Source organism: Elgaria multicarinata, chromosome 6, assembly GCF_023053635.1.
Source record: "Elgaria multicarinata webbii isolate HBS135686 ecotype San Diego chromosome 6, rElgMul1.1.pri, whole genome shotgun sequence".
NCBI classification, from domain to species: Eukaryota; Metazoa; Chordata; class Lepidosauria; order Squamata; family Anguidae; genus Elgaria; species Elgaria multicarinata.
Genome location: NC_086176.1, coordinates 73,684,887 through 73,705,080, shown reverse-complemented (window position 1 = coordinate 73,705,080; position 20,194 = coordinate 73,684,887).

The following is a 20,194-nucleotide window of genomic DNA, read 5'->3' as shown; positions in this document are numbered from 1 at the left end:
AGCTGTCTTTCCCCTCAGCTATACTCTGCATGTTACTGTCTGGTGTGCCACAGTATTAGTATTTTAATAATATCAGCCTTTGAAGTTCTGTTGTTCCAAGCAGGTTTGTGGGGAAGGCTTATTTACAGCTATAGTTGACAAACAACATTATATATATTTAAAAGTCTTATTTAGATGAGCTGACTGAACTTTGCTGGTGGAGACAGGACTAGTCATGTTCAATATAGTGTCAAGCTGGTCTTAGTTAAAATCCTTTGGAAATGTCTACATGATTATGGTCAGCTTTGTGTTCATCAACATGATTCATCAGGATTTTATGTTGACGCAGTTTCCAAGGGAGGCTAATCTCTTTGGGGGGAAATTACTTTATTTTACATTTCTCCAGACAGCTTCCTCTGCAGAAGCTGCTATTATTTTCATATTGACACAGATACCTCACTTGAAGGAATTTGGCCACCCTTCTTTTACACAGTGATGGGTTTGCATGATCACAGTGGGGGAAATAAGCCATGCTGGCTTATTTCTCCTGCCGTTCATGCTGGTTACGTGCCAGGGGGATTTACCCTCGCCAACATGGCTTGATGTGTAATGCAACCTGACGCAGGTGGCTTGTTACTGTTAAGAAGCTACCCAGAGCCCATGGGCTATTTTAGGGTTCTGGGGTGGCTTGTTAAAGTCAGCTACAAGCCATCCACACTGGCTTCGCATGACATGGCAAGCCACACTGCTGAGGATAATTATGCAAACCCCCCTGCATGTGACTAGCATGTATGACAGGGGAAATAAGCCACCATGACTTATTTCCCCCCTCCATGATCATGTGAACAGGCTTAATGTCTCTCAAATTCTAACTAAGATTATTTCCATGGGCTGAATCTCAGAGGGAGATAGCGGCCAACGGCCCTCTATGGACTGCACTCTGGGGAAATCAAGATATATTTATTTTTAAAAATATGCTGCCTTGAAATAAAATAAACAGCAGCTCCACTCTGCAGTATGCCCAGTTGCTTCTCTATGTCGAGGTGACTGCATTTGGGGACCTGGGCAGATCTACACTACTAGTTTATAATGGTTTATAACAGTATTGACAACTGTTGGGGTCCAGACCACATTCCATATACTATTTTCAAACCATTTTCAAAGTGATATATCTTGCTTGGTATAGATACAGCCCCGGTGGTCCAGTGAAACATATATTCATATTTTCCCCACACTGTAACTAAGTACTGTAGCTATGATCACATACTGCAGACAATATAATATTGTGACCTGATGGCTTGAAGGATGTAAAAGTCTATCTAATGAAATTAGTAACCTTCATTTCCTTTCATACTTTCAGCTGATAGTGTGGAATTCAGGGCATAATGTTCTTTAGCAAAATATATGTGCTAGGCATTATTTGATAGGTGTTTCTGCTCCACAGCCCCCCTCAGGCTTCCATTTAATCATTTACTTCTTGATGACTAACTGCTGCTGTTCAGCCTGTGGCGTCAGTGTTGCAAGTGGATCCTCTTGCCTCCAGTAGGGAAGTGACGTAAACGTTCCCTGTCAGGGCTGCTTGCTCTGGGCTTTGTACCGTTTCCCCTGTGGGATTAGCTGAGCTAGATGAACAGAGGTTAAGCCATTTCGGTTTTAAATAGGTTAAAAGCAGGACATGCTTGCCTGCCATTCTGACAAGTCAAGTGAAATGACAGCTCTGAACATTGGGAAAGAGTGGAACAGCAATCTTGATTTTCCTGTTTAATCATCCCTGTATACAAATACTGTTATCTGGCTTCTGCCTCTGTTAAAACGTCAGCAGCCAATTAACTTTTCTATGAACTGCTAGTCTGTGCTCAGTGTGTATGAAAAGTACGTGGATTGAGGCTATTCCAGATCAGAAACCACCCAAGCATTAATTCACATTCCTTTTATAAATATTTTGAATCTTCAGGTTATTAGCTGGGTATTTCTGAGTCTTAGGTCTTTCAGCCTCATTTTGTGACACAAAGTATGATCCAGTGGTCAAAGCGAGTGTGAATGTGTGTGTGTGTGTGTGTGAGAGAGAGAGAGAGAGAGAGGGTGGGGTGGGGGTGGGCTGGGGCGGGAGTCATTGGCTGCCTACTGTTCTGTAACAGTATTGTTTCAGAAGCATCTTCAATCCTGTTTTAAACCATCAGTTCCTAAAGCTAGAAACTTGTAGCTGTGCTGTGAGTTTGCCTTCTTGTTGCCACTAGAAAAAAAGGTCATGGGAACTGTTAACAAATTAGAAAGATTGAACTTTCCCCTCTCATTGTAAAAACTGAACAGAGGGCTGAAAGATCTGCCTCAGAGGAAGAAAACGTTTCCAGTGCTATGCGATCTTAGGGAGAAGAATGTATTCTGACTTTAGTCACTTCTGAAATTTGTTCCTCAGGCTTTCCTAACCTCCAAGGTAACATAGAACATGTGTGCATGACATATAACTAGTGAATCTATAATACTGACTGTGATGCTTCTGGCTTTTATTCCAACCTGGACAGTCAGAAATAAGAGGCAAGATTGATGGTTTTCCCTTGCCCCCACTCCCCCCACATATCCCTATTCCATTTTGTGAGGATGCATGGGTGTGCGGTTGTTTTTTTTACAACTATTCACCCACTTTAGCTGTATTCACTTTGCTTATGCCATGCAACATGTGGCATGCAAAAGCTTATTTATACAAAGGATTCCCTAAACTAGGGATGGGGAACTTGTAGCCTTCCAGATGTTTGGCCTACAATTCCAGGCAGCATAGCCAATGGTGAGGGAACATGGTATCTGAATGTCAAAACACCTAGAGGGCCACAAGTTGCCCACCCTTGCCCTAAATGAATCCAAGTGCTATCACTCATATCTTCCAGAAGCAATGCAAGATGCATTAGGATCACTTCCTACGTCAATAAAGTAAGTACTTCAGATGGCATATCTTGACTGATGGTAATACTAATATTAAATACTAGCTGTACCCTGCCACACGTTGCTGTGGCTCAGTCTGGTTAAATTGAAAAGAAAGAAAAGACAAAGCGGATGTTTCTAATATGTTTAATTTCACAATGCTTGTGGATATACAATATTTTTAGTTGTTCCATTGTCTGTGTAGATATAGAGATTGTCTGGTTTGCCAACTCTAGAACACGCAACATATAATTGTCCATGTGAGAAGCAATCTGTGTCTAGATCTAAACCGCACAATTCTAAAGATTGGCCCTGAGCTTTGTTGATGGTGATTGCAAACGCCAATCGAATTGGGAATTGCAATCTCTTAAATTGAAATGGCATATCTGTTGGAATCACAGGAATGCGAGGAATGAGGACATCTTCACCTTTGAAAGGTCCTGTCAAGATTGATCTCTGACTATAACAATTGCCACTTCGTCTATAGTTGGAGCATTGAATCTTCGCACATGTTCTCCGGCAGGCATTTTGTCACCATGAATAACAATCTTGTGTGTATCAGATGGCATCATGTCAATTGTTGTTTTGAACAAATGTACTAAATTTTTTTTTCGTGAAGTAGCTGTTGCAGTTTTGAAACAATGGACCTTTTTATGCCGGTATAAATTCCGCAGCGTGCATTCAATTCATCATTGCCATCACCAATAAAATACATTTGTAGGAATTTATGTTGACTATCTTGAAACGGAAGGAAGGAGCCGGCTTTATGATAAATTTGTCCTTTGACTTTGAAAGTTGGCATAAATGGAGCTGTGATGATTTCTGCGCCGAACGCTGTCATTTGGAAGCATGAGTTGTATTTCCTGATGTTAGATAGGAAATGCTTTGATTCTGCGGTATATCCGGCAAGCAAAGTTTGTAATGGCTCTGGTGGTTCTCCAAGTTGAGGCAGTTTAATTTTTCCAGCAGCACAACACATTCCTTTTGTTTCTCCATTAAACTTAAGAGCCTTGCAATAAGGACACACTTCAGTCATAGTGCCAATGAGAACATGCCGCCTCAAACTATAATCATCAGCTGGGTTGTACCGGAATACAAGGCGATTGTAATTGTGTGATTGTTTACCACGGAGTCGAGTTTGACGCTGATGTGCTGTTTCTCGTTGACGTCTTTCAGCCCCTCTCAGCCTTTCGCGTTCATTATGTTGAGAACAAAGCAGATCTGTAGCTGTAGTACGCGATTGCCGTGCTCGCAACCGTGCATCCTCAAGTCTGGCTGAACGTTGCTTGGTTGATTCCTTGGCACGTATTTGAGCCATTTTTTTTCTTTTTTTCTCATTTGCTGAAGCCCGTTCTTCCTGAGTCTGATTTGCAATTTCTCGTCGCAGTGCTTCCGCTCCGCGAGTACGACGACCTAAGTGTGATCTTCTGCGAGGCATTATTTGGATGAAGTAAAGCAGTTTGTTTGGTTTTTAAAAAAGTTTTTTTTTACGTTGAGAGGAGGCAGAGGCAGCGGATTGGCCTACTGGTTGGTGATGTCACAATGATCAGCAGGACTGGTTTTGAGGAGGCCTATTTCTTCAATTTTAAGACAAACCTTTGACCCCATACAGAACATAGTTACATAACAACGCTCGCGTATTCGAACGCAACGCTGTGTCAAAATTTCAAAGCAATCGGTGAAGAACTTTCGGAGATATAACGACAGTAACGAACGGTCTTTTTCATTTTTATTTATATAGATTTACATATTGCTATTTTTTTTAGTGTAAACTACTTAGAGACCTTATTATATTAAGCACAATACATTGTAAATAAATAAATATTGCTTTAATATGTTCGAAGTATTCCGTACAACAACTCTATAAAGTAAATCAGTATTATCATCCATATTGCTAATTGGATGGAATGGAGTGCTGAGGCCACTTTGTGATTTCACCACCAGGGATTTGCTGATTTATTGCTCAAGGTTGACTAAATGTGACATGTGAGATCTCTGATCAGGGTACCCTATGGGTTTTTTTTTGAAAGGCAAGTGTGGTGTAACTTGGGTGGCGATTTCTACATTGTTAAAAAAGAGGAAATGCATCACCCAAAAAGAGGACACAGATTTGCATCGAATTTGCTTATGCTAATTAATATGTATAACAGCAAATTTAGAAAGAATGACTTTAATTTAAAGAACTACATTATATCATAGTAGGGAAAGCTATGTCCAGGTGACCCGTGTGTTTGCTCAGTCTGCTGTTCAAGTGTAACTGTTGATGGGCATATTCAGGGACTGTTGTCTCCATTTTTATAGTGCTTTACAGAACTGGACAGCCCTACAAATAGAGGACTGTACTCTATGAAGTACAAGCACCTGTCTATTTTGCCCTGCAGGCAAACAGCAGCTTAGGAGGGGGTGGGTGGGTTAGGGTTGTTAAATCAGGATGACAGCAAGTGGAGAAATTGTTAACACCCACTCAGAGACAAGGCCCCCCACAGCTCTGATCCAATTCAGTTAACAATCTCTCCACATGTTGTAATCCTGATTTAACCCTACACCCCACCACCACCACCCAAAAGCTGCTGTTTGCCTGCAGGGTAAAATAGACAGGAGCCTGTATGCATTCATCCACAAATAACAGCTACAGTGGAGGAGGGATAATTTAGATTGTGGGAAAAGGTTAAGGGAAAGACTAAAATTGCAATCTTCCAATGCTTCAGACTCTATTTCCCTTCCCAGGCCACAGCTGCTTTTAACTTCTTCTTTTTTAAAAATGCTGATCTTCTACATCTTGTCTAGTTGCACCCTCAGTCTCATATCTACCACTCTACACCAGCTTGGCTATGGTCCCAGTTTTCCCTTATCACTTAGCTGCTTTAGAGGCACAGTCTTCTGAGACATAGATGCAGAACTAGATGGGAATCATATCTCCGGCTGTGAACTCTGCAAAGAGATAGCTTTGATCATAGTACCACAGATGATCCCTAGACTGTAAACATCAGGTTCTGAACATAAAGGATGTGGGGATTGAAATTTTATAGCACAGCCCCATCTGTGAACTAAACATTCAGTGCTGTGCTACTTTTGAACTGGACATGTCTAAGGTTGCTAGGTTTTCCTGGCACGATGTTTGCGGCTTTCACAGCCCCCTCTTGGTTTGAAAGTCTTTTCTAGCATCATGAATCAATGTGCAAGCTACACCTATTGAATGTTTGCGTTTCGTGCTGCTTTTTAAGGCACCACTGGGGGGCGGGGAAAGGTGACATTCTAAAAGGTTGCTTCTGGAAGACAAAAACAACACAGTGGTAAATCATATTATTATTATTATTATTATTATTATTATTATTATTATTATTATTATTTTATATAGCACCATCAATGTACATGGTGCTGTACAGAGTAGAACAGTAAATAGCAAGACCCTGCCGCATAGGCTTACATTCTAATAAAATCATAATAAAACAATAAAGAGGGGAAGAGAATGCAAACAGGCACAGGGTAGGGTAAACAGGCACAGGGTAGGGTAAAACTAACAGTATAAAGTCAGAACAAAATCAAGTTTTAAAAGCTTTAGGAAAAAGAAAAGTTTTTAGCTGAGCTTTAAAAGCTGCAGTTGAACTTGTAGTTCTCAAATGTTCTGGAAGAGCGTTCCAGGCATAAGGGGCAGCAGAAGAAAATGGACGAAGCCGAGCAAGGGAAGTAGAGACCCTTGGGCAGGCGAGAAACATGGCATGTAAAGTAGTTGCATGTAAAGTATAGCTAGGTCTGCTAGGACAAATAGCACAATTATAGCACATTTTATTATATGTCCAAGCCCCCATCTATACGACAACGGGATTGCTCCTCGTTGAATATAAACCTAAATTTTTGTAGATTCGTATCTAGGTGAAGAGCGTCACACTGCAGCAGCAACAGCGATATATCTCCTGCAGTCATAAGAGAGCCCTTGCGGAGCAAAGTTGCTTCAGTGGGAGTGAACATTTTTTTGTAGTGCTGTTATATAAGAGAAAAAACGGGGGGACGGGGACGAGGCAGCAGAGGAGGATGTGAATGGACAGCTGCGTCATGTGACCTGAAATGCGAATCTGCGCGTTTAGGTTGGGGTAAAGAAGCCGTATAGACATCCCCCTACTTTATGTGCTATGCATTTCTGCTTCACTGCTTAACAACAACAACAACAACCAGTGCCTAAAAAACTACTCACAGGATACACAGGTGCCCATAGCTATATACAAAGTGTACATTTTATTATAATAGCCACTCACATATTATAATAAGCACTCACAGAGAACATTCTTTCAGTGTCCTCATTGATAGTTTCTTTCCTAAAAAGTACATGGAGGACATTGTGGCAGAGATGGTGACGATATTTCAGACAAGTGCTCCATCTAAAGTTTCTAAAGTTGAGTAGCTGATTGTCTAAAATAACAAGGGCTGAATAGAAGTTTCTGGAAGCTTGAGACAATATTGAACTTTAGCTTATGATCACTATAACTATGAACTGATGCCAGACACAAACTGTAAGAAACTATGGGATACAACTACTGGAAACTATTGGATGCTATGCATTTAGCAGTTATTTAAGAAATGTCACCTTGAGGAACCGAAATACAACTTTGCTCTACGATGGTATATTTAGGCTGCAATCCTATGCCATTTACCTGGTGATAAGCATCATTGAACTCAATGGGACATAAGAAACTGCCCAGAGAGCTTCAGCTATGGGGCGGTATATAAATGTAATAAATAAATAAATAAATAAATAAGAACATAACAAGTGCCATGCTGGATCAGACTGAGGGTCCAGCTAGTCCAGCACTCTGTTCTCCTGGTGGCCAACCAGCTGTCAACCAGGGACCAACAAAGCAGGGCATAGTGCAACAACACCCTCTCACCCATGTTCCCCAGCAACTGGTGCACACTGGCTTACTACGTTGGATACTGGAGGTAGCGCATAATGAACAGTGCTTACTTCTGAGTTGACATATATAGAATTGCACTGTTAAAAACACATAAAATTGTTTCAATTGCATTATGAAGCACAGCTTTACATTATTATTGAGTTGGGGTCTCCAACTTGGTGCCCATGGACACCAATGTGCCTGAGGGCTCCCAGCACCTTCTGATTTTTATGTTATTTCTTAAGTCATTTTTAATTACCTGGGAGGCTGGCATATTTATTTATTTTTTATTTATTTATTACATTTCTATACCACCCAATAGCCGAAGCTCTCTGGGCGGTTCACAAAAATTAAAATCATAGTAAGACAACCAACAGGTTAAAAGCACAAATACACAATACAATATAAAAAGCACAACCAGAATAAAAACCACGCAGCAAAATTGATATAAAATTAAAATACAGAGCAAAGGATTATCTTTCAGCACTATCTTTATTTGGGGTCAAAAGAATGGTTTTGTGTTTTGGAGCTCAGACCCCCACTTCTGTTTTGTACTTAGGTTCTTGGGCAAGTTGATTTTCTTTTAGTCTCACCAGTTTGCATTCTGTGAAATGAGTGTTCTGTGATCCGTCATGCACACCATGACAGCCATTTTATGAATAGCCAAGTATCCCCATCACTGCAGCCATTTTGTAAAGCACAAAATGCTTTTGTAAGAGCGGAAGAGCCATAGCTCAGTGGTAGAACAGTTGCTGTGTATGCAGAAGGTCAAGATTGGAAAGACTCCTGCCTGAAATCCTGGAGAGCCGCTGCCAGTTAGTGTCAACAGTACTAGACTAGATGGACCAAGGGACTGTGTATAAGGCCGCTTCCTATGTTTCACTCAAGACACACTTTCAAAATTCCAAACATGTCCAGTGACCAAAAATGGTTGGGGACTCCTATTATAGACAATGACCTTGTTCAGATGACATGCTAAGTCATGGTGGTTAAGCATTTTGAACTAAACATTATGGCTTAGTGTGTCATGTTAACCACTCCTAACCATGGTTGTTACATAACCATAGTTTAAACATGCTCACTAACCATTTGCTGCAAAAGGGTTAGTGTCCTAACCATGGCTTAGCGTGTTGTCTGAACAGGCCCAATATACCGTTCCTTATGAATAAGTGCTGGGACAACTTTAGCTACTTTAGAATATAAACATAACCTTCTTTAACAGCAATACACTCAGTTTTCTGTTTCTTTTCTTCTAGTGTTTGCTTCCTATGACAACTCCCTCCAGCACCCTCTTTTATAGCATAAATCTTGCAAAAGGAGAAATAGAAAAAAACCTTCCCCATATATCACAAACTACAGGCACATGAAATTCAGCTAATGATCAAAAAGCACCACAGAACAGCTGTTTTTTTTGTCAAATAGGTGTATAAAAGCCCACAGGGGCTAATCATAAAAGATGGGACTAAAACTGATAATGAATTTTCACCTGCATGCACAGAATTTAATGGCTTGCTCTGCCTTTGTATTTGTGTCATTGTGTAAATAGTTTAACGACAGTTTCACACCATTTAGACTGCATATAATGTGACTAACAGAGATTCCATATATAGTGATAAAAACAAATTTACCATCAACAAACAAATCCCCTCTGAATGTGATTTACTTTTGTTCTTCAGTACTAACTACTTTAAATTAATTCCTTAGTATTTGATTATTAATACTGGATTACTGCTTTTATGGCAACACCCTCAAAATAATTTTCACTCCCTCTGTCTCCTCCCCAGATGAAAACAGCCCTGAAGGAGAACAGGGCAGCGGACTTGTCTGCCAAAACTGAACATCTCAAAAAGGGTATATTGATGCTGTTTTCACAGGCTTTCTCCCAGCCCCCTTGTTTGCATACCCATACCCATAATGAGACTAAGGGCCCGTTCTCACAAAATGGTGGCAAACTAGGGTTAATTAATGAGGCAGGGCAATTAATTAATGAGGCAGGGTTAATTAACCCATAATTTGCTGTGGTTTGTGTTGGGTGCATGCGACTGCCATTTCATACACATAAACTCTGATCAGGCCGATTGCATTTATTTATTACAATATTTATATACCGCTCAATTATCTCACACAGATTCCAGAGTGGTGATCTTAGGTATAAACAGTAAAAGAAAGAAGATAAAAAAGCAAATTAAAATTGTTCAATTTAAAAACAAAGGAACCAGAAAAACAGTGATTAGTCAGTTGAGGAAGGCTTCAGGAGGCGCCGGAAGCAGCCTAGTGTTGGCGCTGTCTGACCTCCAGGGGCAGGGAGTTCCACAGAGAAGGTGCCACTACACTAAAGGCTCTTCTCCTGGTAGACTTTAATCGGTCCACAGGTCCCTGTGGAACCACCCGGAGCATGCCCTCCAACGACTTCAGTGATTGGGCAGGTTGGTGAGGGAGAAGACGCTCTCTCAGGTATCCTGGTCCCACATTGTTTAGGGCTTTTTACACTGTACCAAAACATTGTACCTGGCCCAGTAGCCAGTACAATTTCCCCAGCAAAAGAGTTATATGCTGAAAAGAGGCAGCTCTTGACAACAGACAAGCTGCTGCATTCTGCACTAGCTCCAGCTTCCGGAGCAGTTTTAAGGGCAGCCCCACATAGAGCCCCTTGCAGTAATCTAGTCTTGAGGTTACTAATGCCTGTACCACTGTGTGAACTCTGAACTTGGACACAATATAGGTTAATTGTTGGTTAAGCAACCTACAGGGTGGATTCCTGCATTGAGCAGGGGGTTGGACTCGATGGCCTTGTAGGCCCCTTCCAACTCTGTTATTCTATGATTCTACAGTTAACTTTATGTACTAATTGTAGATTAACTGTAGGTTGTTTAACCCATGATTAACCTAAACTGTCTGGGTTTGGACAACACAGACCAACCTCTGATTGGCCTGATCCAAGGCTGCATATGCAAAATGGTGGTGGCACATGCCACAGCAAATTATTAATTATATTATTAAATAATTAGTTAACCCAAAATTTGCTACTGTGAACTGGGTATGGGGTGATGCCCCAAAAGGCTTTAATCATACTGTTGCCCTGCCTCATTCACAGAATTTTACATCCAGGGTTATAGATGTCAGTCTTCAACTTGTAACCCTCCTGCCTTCTCCCACTGCTTTTTCTGTCATTTTTCTTTCTACAAACAATCCAATAAGGAGGAAAAGATGGAATAGCTGCCCACTATCTTGTGCAATTCATCTTAACTGACAATAGCATTACACGAAACCACACAAGGATCTGATGAAGTGGACAGTGTCCATAAAAGCTTATGCCAGCATAAATAAATGTGTTAGTCTTTTTGTTGTTTTTGCTGCAACAGACTAACATGGCTACCCTTCCAGAAAGCACAACAAAGTTGATACTGACCTGCACGTTGCAAAGTCCAAATGTCAGTTTTAATAGCAAGAGGATAATAGACCATGTTCCCAGCCAAAGTTGAATTGTTGACATGTCTAAATAATACCACCTTTTCCCTCTTTCTGTGTACAGTGGTGAGGGATAGGAAAGGACTTCACATCGCATTCTCTCCCTGGATCATCTGCTGACTGCTCAATAGCTTTCTTTTCTCCTTGACTGGCTACCATATACATTATCAGCACTGTCTGGGCCAATGGATCCCCTGAAGAAGTTGTAAACTTAGAACATGTATGTAGTCTGCCCATAATCTAACTGCCCTGGAAGCTTCAGCGGACTTTGGAGAGGCTGAAAGGTTCTGGACCTAACCAGGCTTGGCTACTTCATATGTGGGGAAACTACCAGAGCTATCAGTTAGGTAATTTCAGCAAGCTATAATGACCATAGGAGAACATACAGGCTTTTCTGAGGTATGTAGGACTCAACCCCTTTGGGGCTTTCTGTGGCAAAACTGGTACTGTTCTTTGTGTCTGGAAGGCAAAAGGCAGGCACTAATTTAGGCAGCTTAAAAAAAGAGATTTTACAAATTCAGTAATCCTATTCAAAGTGTTCACTGGAACATGTAAGGGCTTAAAATGTGTATTGAGATAGGGTTGTGCACATTGACCCTGTACCCTCAGTACAGACTTTGCTGTGTTAAACCAGCAAAATCTGGAAGGGAGTTCTACTTGCATTCACTTGCATGCAAGTAGAATTCTTGACCCTGCCTTACCATGGTTCCCGATCACACTAAGAGTTCTACTCGCATTCAGCAAGTCTGGAGATGTCAGGGGAGGGCCCCTGTCCCAGTACACACTTGGAACCCTTACACATTCCAGGGAATGCCTAATTTGGGTTATGGAGGACAAGGCCCCTCAATGGCTACTAGTTATGATGGCTATATTCAGTATGCCTCAGAATAGCAGTTGCTAGGCAACAGCAGGATGGGGCTCTTGCCCTCAAGTTTTAGTTTTGGGCTTCCCAAAGGCATCTTGTTGTACAGCTGTGTACAAATAACTGGGAGGGCATTTTTCACTGAATTTCTCCAGGGGGGAAACTACACGTCGTACTGAGGGCGCTTGCATGCACCCCTAGTGCGCCCCCAAAGCGATCGTGTAGCTTGCCTATTCGAAGAGACGAGGAAGAGGCGGAGCAGGAGGCGGCTGGGGAATCCGGCCGCGTCCTTGCTGCCGCCGCCGCCCACCTACCTCCTTGCCGGCTGGGTCGGAGAGCTCGGCGGAAGAAGGCGGGCCGGAGAGCGGAAGAAGCTCTCCGACCCGGCTGGCTCTTTCGCCGGCAGCAGGAGGCTGGCGGGGAGGTGGGCGGCGGCAGCGGCAAGGACGCGGCCAGATTCCCCAGCTGCCTCCTGCATCCGCCTTCCCCCATTTTGCATCCTCCATAATGCTTCACGTTGTGGGGAGTGGGAAAAGAAAGGCAGTTACCACCAAAGAAATAGTGAAGAAAGTTTGGAGTAAATTCTGCAAAGTGCCCTTTTAATTTTACGTGGGTAAGAAAAGAAAACAAATCTCAGAACTTGTTGAGTAATTCTTTTGACTTAGCTGTAGTTGTCATTCTTAAGGATTCAACACCTTCCCTGGGGTCTTACAAATGTTAAATATCTGAGGGATGATTGTGGACATAACTTGGCAGGATCTACACTACTGTTTTGTAATGGTATTGAAGTGTACTGACAACTGTTGGGGCCCAGGACACATTCCATATACTGTTTGCAAAGCGCTTTCATAGTGTTATTTCCTGCTTGGTGTAGATCTGGCCCTTCTTGTCTCTAATGCAGAAGCTACAGTTACTTTCCTGTAAACCCTGTAGCAGGTGTGACAGGGGCCAGTGTTGTGTCCATTTCCAGGGAAGAGGTGGAGCTAGTGCTGTCCTCCAATTTCCTGAGCGTTTTCTTCTCCCATGAAAGAGGTTTCCATTTTTCTGCCTCCTTCTCAGGACATTTAATAATTTATTTTGAATTTTTGTTGGTGGTGTTTTTGAGTTTAACCAATCACTGTGAGGTGGCTGAGGGGTGTGTGTGTGTGTGTGTGTGTGTGTGTTTTCTTTCTGTTTTCATCTTTTCATTGTTCTGCAGTCTCCCAGACTGCCTGCTTACCCTGATCTGAAAGGGGAACTACCTCATGATGTCTCCCCCTGGACTTTAATTAAAGGGCAGGAAGCTGAGGAGGCCTATGGGAGAGATCATTGTGCAATGAAAACAGGACACAGTCACACTTCTTGGTGACATATACCTTTACCTTATATGTAAGGTAAACACAAGAACCCCAAGCTCACCCTATAAGAATTCCTCCAACATTTTCTTCTCCTTTGAATTTCTTTTCGGAAGCAATTTCTTCTCAAGCAAATTGAACGAAAGTGGCTGAAAAAAATGTGGGAGGAATTTTCAGCACAGCACTCTCTGGCTGGGGAACAGGAAGCAGAATCATATATGTCTTTGGTCTAATCCAGCATGGTTCTACTTATGATAGGAATACAATTCCTGGCATTGCTGTAATTTGCTCTCAGTGAGCAATTGTATTATATGCCAGCTGCAGCTTCTTTACAATTTTCTCTGATAGACCAGTGTCAATCAGATATGTCAATCATTGCGGATATGAACAACCATGCCTAGGTTTTGCACTGGAAAATTTTGTCACTTTCTTCTGAGGTGGATGGAGAAAAACTGCTCACGGCCACTGTTGCGAGCTGAAGTCAGAGGTACAGCAGTGGATCCAGGAATACGCCAAGGCAGGTAACCTGAGTGATTAGGTGAATCCCACCAATAAGAGATGTCCCATATCAGTCATTTCTATTTTCCTCTGGGTTCAAGTATCACTTGCGCACCCACACTCATCCCGTGCCTACACAAGCACCAAAACTGCAGGATCCAGTCAGACAGAGATGGTTGATTGAGCAAGAAGATGCATATGCATGGCCCCTGCCCTCCCAAAGGGAAGTACTGATGGCCTGGGGGAAAAGTTCCACCTCTTTCCATTTGGATCACACTGGCTCAGGTGCAACTGTCACCTGGACCATTTTGTTGAAATGCACCTTCTGCACTGATTTTTCACTCCAGTCATTTCAGCTGACTGTGCTTGAATTATTTCTGACTTCACAGCCAATGTAACTGAGAAGTTTCAAGCTCTATTTTTTGGCAGAGATATGAGTCAGCTAAACAGTGAAAGCTGACTACACACAACAGCTGTTTAAATTATCTTGTCAATTCAGAGATGGCCTCTTCTGTTTCCGTCTCGCTTGTATGTCAATGTGAGAATTTGTCATGGAAGGCTGTGGGCTATCGTATTTGCTATATTTAGCTATGCAAAGCTTCGACTGCTGCCCACCTTTGGAACTTCCAGCTATAGTGATTGCCTGAAGAGCAGGTGCCAAGTTTTTTCCTCAGCTATACTTGGATATGTACGTCAGTCTCTCACCAAATGGGGTAGTGCCACTCAAAAACTCTCAACAGGGTGGCAATGTGAAATATCCAAGAAGTACATTCATTGTGGGAAATGGTGACATATCTCCATGGTATGGTGTCATCAGAAATCATTTTGGCTTGGCACGTTGTCTGCATTAACTGGAGCTCCGGGAGATCAGACATGCATTTATTGCTCTCTTTTCAGTGAGTGCAGACAATGGTCTCCTCAGGGAAATATGCTGGTACTGAAAAAGAGAGAGGGTTTTTGTGTGTGTCTGAGGGGAAACTATCTATATACTAATTATCTACTAAATCATCATCTGCATATATATAAAAGAAAGAAGTTTATAGATGCCTTGTTAATTAGGGCCAAACTAGCTGTGATGTTAATTGTGCAAGTGTTTTTGGTTGGTTTGTTGAAATAGCACCCATGGGACAGTGGGAAGTTCAGCTGCAATAGAGGTTTCCCTTGAAATGCAAATAGCAGCCTAGGAGAGGTGATTTTTGTCAAAACAGTACAAATGTCCATACAATGCAATAGCTGGGGTGGGTGGGAAGAGAGGTAATATGCTGATTAGGAGGCTCAGGACAGACATGCCTAATTAGCATAATTAAGTAGCATAATCAGTGATATCACACAAACCTGCCCAGAGAGAGTTAAACTACTTTCCCAATTCCCTAGAGTCTCCAGGCTGGTGAGGGAGTCTCTACAGCTGCTATTTACATAACAAAGAGCCATGCACATTAATTGCATTCATGCAATCCATATCATGTTTAGTTTGGCCCTGAATTTCTACTACAATCTCTCCTGGTTTGCGTGCTTAACTCGTTCCCTTCTTCCGCTGCTCCTTGGCATGTGGGCCCAAATGAATGGACCTGGTGGTTCACCAGCTATTACCTGGAACTGGAGGCTGCTGTGCTTCCTGGGTAAGAAACACAGGAAAAATAGCAATGATAATAAGAAGAGCAAAAGCAAAGAACTCTCTTGTCCTTAAATCACAGGGATGTAGCATTATTGATGACTCAGGTCTCTAAACCACGTGATTTATCTCAGGCCAGAATAATGCAGTGCTTCTTTCTTGGGGCTTTAGCCCAGTTCTGACAAAATTATGGTTGTTACATGAATCTTTGAAAGTGGTGGAGGTGGCACCATTGAACTTGTGGTCTGACAGCATTCACATGGAGACATTATTTGTGAGAATAGGAGTATGTACATGGCAGCAGTTTACATGTGCATTGCAATTTGGAAGTTCAGGAAAGGGCCTTGGACAGATTGGCTACTATGTGATTGTGTGCATGTGAGCAAATCCAGTGCTTTTATGGGTTATTGAAAGTACAGCTTTCTATGAACCTAACCCAGCAGTGAATGAAATAGGTTGTCCTTAGAGAAGAACATATGGCAAATATATACAGTATATATATGTAAAAAATACATAACAGCCATCAAAGCAACTACCAATAAGATATATGGAAAATGCAATTTAAAAACAGGAAGAAGCAAAAAACATCTTCATCCACTCCCCTGCCCTTGCTCCACCCCTTTTTTTTTTTTTGGAAAAGAGTCATTTTTGCCTTTCTCTAAAAGCAGAGGAGAGAAGGGACCAACTGAGCCTCACATAGGCAGCTTCCAGATGACGCTTGCTGCTGTCATGAAATTTTATGGGGAGTCCAGACTTCATCTTCCACTCATAACCCTCCCATGTTTTTCCATGGTTTCCTCCTCCTCCCCCTTCTCTTCCTCCTCCTCCTCCTTCTTCTCTTACTGTGGAAAACACATTAAGGAGAAAAGGTGAATTTTTAACTTCATATATATGACTAGCCTGCATATTAATACCAAAGAATATATCCCTGGAAGAGGATATAGTCCTGAATTTGAATTTCTGAAGTAAGAGTCTTCACGCTTGTTCAGAAGCACAACACAGATGAGCTGGTCAGCTTCTGCCCCCCCCCCCCCCAAATAATCTTGTTAAACCCGATCTGCTATCTGGAATGTGGGACATATTTAAACATCTCATATGAGTTGTAGTGGGGTATGGGTGGATTCAGTATGGTAGAAGATCATCTCTGTCAGGACTTCCTCCTCCTGAGATTTTCTAGTGGTAGATGCAAAGAAGATAAACCAGGGGGACAGAGAAACTTCACTACACACATTCATTCTGATCAAGCAATCTTTTGCAGGTGTACCAATGTTTTCCTGCTTGCAAGGAACTCACCATTGACTGCAATGAGGGGAGTGGCTGTGGATGCCAAGCTGCTCCTTCCGTTGAAGTGAATGGGAAAGCCTTCAGGCACAGGAGCTCCACCAGCACTTTGAAGCATAGTTGCTCATGGCTCTGGATGAGTGCAATTAAGTTTTTGTAGCATGTAATTTCTCTGGCTGCGTCTGTAATGCTCTAAACATATAACTTCCGAAGGCTTCAAATATGCATTTAGCTCCGAGGAAGATGTGAGGACATCTGAGCCCCTACCAGGACCTCAGTATATCTGTGGTATAATTTAAAAATTTCCGTCTGAAACATGAGTCAGCCCTTCTTTCAGTGTTGTTTTAAGGTCACTGAAAGATATGGGAGCATCCTGTAGGAATACTTCTGCATTTCAGCAACATAATGAGGGAAGCATTCCTGAGCTCAGCACTTTAAACTAAAGCCTAGGTGTAGATGTTGCATGGATCCACCCAAATGCGTTGCTTCTCATTCAGAGGAGTTTTTCTGGTATAACATGCACCAGAAGCACAAAAAGGATGCTTAATCACCCGCAGTGGGACTGCTTCTGCTGATTTGTCAGGCTTATAAACCATCTAGCAACTTCAGCTGATCAGTGGGATTATCCTACAAGGAACATGCCTCACTTTCAAATGTTTGTTTTCAAGGAACATAAATTTTACACGTTACAATTTGGTAACTTTTTGCCAATGTGTTTAATTCCTCTATTCCCCATCCTGTCTGATCAGGGCCTAATCTACACCAAGCAGGATATTGCACTATGAAAGTGGTATGAAAATGGTATATAAAAGGCAAGAGCCACATCAAGCAGGATAGAGTAGGGTGACCATATTTGGGAAACCAAAAAAGAGGACACCTAGTGTGTGTGGGGGGAAGCAGCTTTCTGAGTCCTGCAGAAAGTACGTTATTCCCCCGCCACCTTAAAGAACCCGATTGAAGTGGAGAAAGGGAAAGGATTTCATTCTGCACCACCACCATCCACTCCAATTGGGGCCTTTTCTATAATGTCCACGAATGACCCACTTTCCCCTTTAAGACCTCAATTGGAGCTCAGGGTGGGAGAATGATGTGCCTCAAGAAAGCATGTCATTCCCTCCTGCCATGCTAATGGCAGCCTTAAAGAGGAAGGTGAGTCATTCCAGGACATTATTGAAAATTATAGAAAATCCCCCCTGACACCATGGAAAGAACAAAAACCAGGACAAATCCAGGGAAATCCTGACAGTTGGTCACCCTAGGATAGAGCACTATGAAAGTGGTATATGGTACATGTCAGTGGGCCCCAACAGCCGTCAGTGCACTTCAATTCTACTATAGAGTAGTAGTGTGGCTCCAGCCTTTTATATACCACTTTCATATCGCTTTCATAGTGCAATATCCTGCTTGGTGTAGATTCGGCCCAGGACTTTTGTTGCATAGTTTGCTTCTGGGCACCACCACAAAATGGCTGCCATGGGAGACATGGCTACAGACAAGCCACCCGCCCAAAGAACTGAGTACAAGGCAGGGGTAGGTCTGAGCCTCAACCTGTTAAACAACAGCACTTACAAAACCAATATCGGAGCAATCCCAACTGCCAGTAAGAAAAGGGGTTGCTTAAAAAAGAAGTGGGAGGAGTCAGGCACCTCAGCAGGTACCAAGAAAGGTGTTTAGGGTTGCATTGGTGCCTGTGGGCTTAACTGTGCCAACCCCTTCTCTACCCCTTCTCTAGTTCCCCAACCTGGTGCTCTCCAGGTATTTTGAACTTCAACTTCCTGACCATTGGCCAAGCTAGCTAGCGCTGATGGGAGATGAAGTCCAAAATAACTGGAAGTCGCTATAGATACTCTATGATTAAAAATTCTGTCATGCTGAGCAAGTAAAAATAAAAAGCAGTTGAAAACGCCTGACCTCTGAGACACTGATCATGTCAACTGAAGTGCTTTGCAATGGAATAGGATCAAGGAAAAGTCATCAACTGGTCCAGAGCCAAGACCCACCTCAGACTCCCAACCTGCAACATGGGACCCATTTTCAGAATCTTCTCCATGCCCAACATGGCGGCAACAGCTTTGCCACGACCCATCTGGACTGATCTTGCGACTCACTTTTGGGTCCTGACCCACCAGTTGAAGACCACTGATTTAGGAGAAGCTCTTGAGGGCTGCTTCCCAATGGGGAGTGGGGCCGAAGGCAAAAGGGGCAGGTCTAAAAATACCCCAAACACCAGTATATTTCATTTTAAAGCTCTTACTGCCAGAAACTAAGCCTTAGGAGAGACATTTCAACCTTTTAGAATGGGAGAAAATGTGCAAAAAACAGGAAAGGACCAAACCCTTGGTAGTCAGTGAAAAGGGGTTGGGCCAGGGAAAGGGGTGTGGCCATTTGGAGAACCCTGGAGGACCAAATTAGGACCTCAGTTGGGCTGAATTTAGCCTGTGGGGCAGAGTTTTAGTATAACCCTGATCTATATAGATGAGGGCATCTGGATCCTATGTTCATTATGAATTCTTATTCTGTATTTAATATTTTTTTATAAAGCCTGAAGGTGTGATGAATGATCAATGGAACGTTTATCTAATTTCTAATATCTAGCATGTATTTTTAGGGAAAGTTGCGACATCTTCCAGTTATCCTTCCCCCATCTCCTTTTGAAAACATTACCCCAAAGTATCTTAATATGCAAGAGGCAGCTGGTTTTAAACACTGAGCACTTGAAGTAAATGTAATATAATTGTACCCTAAAGCTGCATAAATTTTAAAAATCACAGGGAGGCGTGAAGTCTATTTAAAGACGTTGATATGTCTGATGATAGGTGATCTGTCAAAAGAAGTATTAGGAGTACACTTGACTAGGCGGATAGAAAAAGTGAAGGTTCAAAGGGGAAGGAAAAAAGGCAGGCTTTTAATCTGAAGTCTTCCAGTGGCATTACAGTTACAGCCCTATATTGAAGGGATGTTAGTGTCAGAGCAAACATAGTTCTGTGGAGAAATGGGCAAGAATCTCTATATCATACTTCATAGTGTACTTCATGATCTATTGTGGGGCACCTACAATTTGCTCAGGATGTTTGTGTCTGTATATACTCCTACAATAAACTCCAGCCTGCCACTGAGATACACCATGCGTACATGCAGAGAATTGCATACATGTAGGATTGTATCCAACTATGTCCTTCCTCCAGCAGATCGCATTCACCTTCCACCCACCCTCCAGTGTACCTTGATGTACTCCTGGGAGACCCACCAGAACAGATTTAGGGGGTGCACAAGGGGGCTGAAGGGGGAAGGAAAGGAAGAGGAACTCCTATTGCACTAGCAGAAATCTGTTAGCATAACAGTAGATTTAGCTCTA